The 3,640-nt window shown below is 32.0% G+C and overlaps 1 long non-coding RNA gene across 1 annotated transcript; it reads right to left on the reverse strand.

The window, feature by feature from the left end:
- Positions 1-1,267: 1,267 nt before the first annotated feature.
- Positions 1,268-3,173, reverse strand: LOC148760879 (uncharacterized). Its single transcript, XR_016028645.1, has 3 exons — positions 2,919-3,173; positions 2,187-2,270; positions 1,268-1,318 (listed from the first exon to the last, which is right to left on the reverse strand). It is a non-coding gene; the product is annotated as an uncharacterized LOC148760879 (long non-coding RNA).
- Positions 3,174-3,640: the final 467 nt, after the last annotated feature.

The raw sequence follows: 3,640 nt of genomic DNA on the forward strand, positions 1-3,640 counted from the left end.
TTCAATGTGACTACAAACGCTATAATCTAATTTCATCTCAAGTAAAGTGCTTTATACCTAGTAACGATAAAGGAAAGATGAGGTGTATAATCTTAATAGATTCATAGCAAATTTTATTAGAGTGTTTTAGTTGTAGAAGTGTTTTTGATGAGATCTATCTATATGAGTGTGAAATGTAACTTATTTTCAAAGTTCAAAGACTTGGTTTTAATAGCAATCATGAAAAAAGAATACAGGCACATGACCAAAATAATGTCATCGGATATTGTGCATTCATTTGGTTTGAAAATCTTTTGCATAAAATGTGTTTGAGTAATCAAACAATAATAACTTGTTGAAAGCATAATTTATCATGCAATTTCAATCAACTTTAACATTTTTTTTATTGTGGCATAATATCTAACACAAACCACTAAACATTCAAAAAAATTAAATAAGTCTTTATTATTTTATTATGTTCAATCAAGCCTTTATTCTTTTATTTTGAGCTAGATAAGCGCTTATACTTTTATTTTTAGTCAGGTAAGCTTTTACGACTAATGGTTGACTTAGTCAAAATGTCATATGGCATTAACTTGACATGTTACAATATCATAATGAATAATAACATTACATGCTGATATAACATGATGATATGATCATATGGCATTTTTCACCTCCCATGTCAATGCCACGTTAGTATAAAATGATAGTTGAAATTTTGTGTCACGACCCGGAACTCCCCATCTAGCCCGTGACAACCGCCGCGAAGCCTCGACAAACATTTTTCACCCCGAATGTCGATCGAAACCTCGCAAGACTCTCGTTTCAGCTTTCGCACTTCCCCGGTGAGTAATAGTTATCAAATAATCAAAATACGAAGGATTACAAATCATTTCCAAATCATAACATAACATTTTTTTTTTTTGCTCACAGGGGCATTTTCGTCATTTCTGTCGAAAACCTCGAAACTTGCTAAAAATGTAGTAGGTAAGCCGAAAATATATACTTAATGAGAAAAAAAAATTAAGTATCTAAAACGTTCATTTGAAGTGAAAATTTGACCATTTGAATATGATAAAAATATTCAATAAAATAAACTATTTTCTTGTAAAATAATTTTCATAAAACTATCGGTACATAATTCTTATAGCGCAAAAGATAATTATATTCATATATACTATAAAGCAAATAACCAAAGCATAAAATTTCTTTTACAGTGACACGTGGGCCCATATCTATCCAAAATGCATCGGAAGCTGGAAACCTACAGCTTTTACCGATTCGAGTTCAAATGAAGGTCCGTGTTCAAGTCAGCTAACTACGAAATTCCCTGAGCCTGAAATGTGAGGAAATGAGGGTGGTGAGATTATAAAATCCCAGTGAGTAAATAGATACCATCTAAACTATCTAAAGTCGAGTAAATGGAGACAATTAAAATAAATCATCATACTATAATTTCATTACCATTCAACTCATTTCAACCATATAAAATCAATCCATAAAAATCGAGTAATCAACTTGGCTTATGAATTTCTTAAAACTTTGGCTCGTGCCAAAACTCATACTCGGTGATACCTTGCGCAGGGCATCTAACCGAGTCCGCCAAGGCTGTTAAAATTTTGTGTACACTTAAAATATATTTTTGTTTGAAAAAAATACAGCCGTTCCTTGGCGTTGGCTGAGTTCCCCTTCACGTGGTGGTTTGGCGTGAAGTGAACCCTAAGCTATACCCCAAGAGATACCCTACGCGCCTCTCCGTTCGAGGTAATAATATAATGGAGTTTACCGTGCCCCGCTAATAGGCTGGTCCACGGAACCCCCTCTGCAGTAAATAATTAATATATAATCCACCAATCAATAAAATTCATTCTAGCATGTCATGGCAATTTATCACAACCTAGCCTCTCAAGGCTGAATACACAGTATAAATAATTATAACACCAAAATCAGTTTAGCCATTCATGCTCATTTATTGTCATAAGCCATTCAATTCAGAACCATAAATTTGCAACACAAACTAGCAGTCTCCAATTACTCTATTTTCAAAACCAATATTTGATTTTTCAGAAAATTTATAAAATCATTTTATAAAATCACAATTTCCCTTAAAACATAACAATTTACCATTTAAACCCATTTTTCATAAAATCACATAGTTGTATAAAACTACTCTAGATAATTAAGATGATAATAAGTTTACTCACAATGTATAGAATGCAGACTTTCGAAGCACTCTGTCTACTGGTCCTCGGATGTAATTTTCTTGCCTTTATTGGAGGACTCACCACCTTGACACAGTACAAAATCGAGAATTCACTAAGTTGGTACTAAATCAAAATTAAACTAATTTGGACTACCAATGCATGATATGGAATGCAAAAATGCACTGATAACTATCTAAATCCGGTATTAGCCTAATTCGTCTTATCACCCGATTAAATTCCTAACGGGTTCGTTTAAACTCCAATTTAATTCTTTTCAGTTTCTATACCTCAATTGCACCCAAATTAACTTAATGTCCCTCAGTGTGATGCAAATTATCAGTCCCAATAGTAAATTACAAAAATACCCCTAGTGGGTAAAAATTCGTATTTTTGCTCCGAAAATTCCCATTATTTTTCTAGGCTCATAATTCATTATTCCTTAACCAATTCTCCTAGAATAAAATCAAACTCATCCTCACTCACTACATGGTAAATTCAGCCATTAATGGTTGGGGGAGAAAATAAATTCTTTTCTTGTTGTTTTGTTTCTAAATATGCTAAACTAACTAAAAACACTAACATAAATTAAAATCAAATAAATCCAACAACTTTCTCTCTCCTAACCCATTTTTTCAGAATTGAATTCATCATGAAAACATGTAATTTAATCATGGAAAATAAAGAGAAATGCTTGGGAATAAGAAAACTCAAGCTTAATAGAAAAAATCTCACCTTTTTCACTTAATTTCCTTGAAAATTCACACTTTTTCTTTGATTTTCTCTCTCTAGGGTTTTGTTTTCTCCTTTCTCTCTCTTGTTTCTTGCTTGGCCGAATGTTGAAGAAGAAGAATGGGTGGGCTGATTTTTTTTATGCATTTTTATTGTTTAATGAAATAATATTATTTTATTCATATTTTAAATATTTTATTAATTCATTTCTTTTTTCTAGCCATCCACTTGTCCTATTTTCTTTCACCATGCATTCCCTTTGACTTATCCAAGTCTTAAGTGATATTTCCAGATTTTTCCAAAGTTTTGGTGGAGCAAATTTTTCAAAACTACACTTTTGCCCCCGAACTTTTCAAAAATTACATTTTTACCCCAAAAATTGAAAATTTTCCATAATGCATAATTTTCACTCCTCATACTCATTTCACACTCCAAATAATTAAATTTGATCAAAATCCTTTCAAAAAATTAAATTTTCGATTCCGAATGGTAAAATTACCATTTTACCCTTTTACTCCAAATTATACCGAAATTAAAATTTTTCACTTCTAAACCTCAAATCTTACTCCAATAAGTCAAATGGGGCCAAAAATATTTTCTAAAAATTTCCATTTTGTCCCCAAGTGGCAAATGACCATTTTGCCCCTAGATAGCGAAAATTCCAATTTGACTCCAAATTGATCCTCGAACTCCGAATCACCATATTAACCCATTCTGGGACTTTA

The sequence above is a fragment of the Theobroma cacao genome, chromosome 9, assembly GCF_053813885.1.
Source record: "Theobroma cacao isolate CCN51 chromosome 9, ASM5381388v1, whole genome shotgun sequence".
Taxonomy (NCBI): Eukaryota; Viridiplantae; Streptophyta; class Magnoliopsida; order Malvales; family Malvaceae; genus Theobroma; species Theobroma cacao.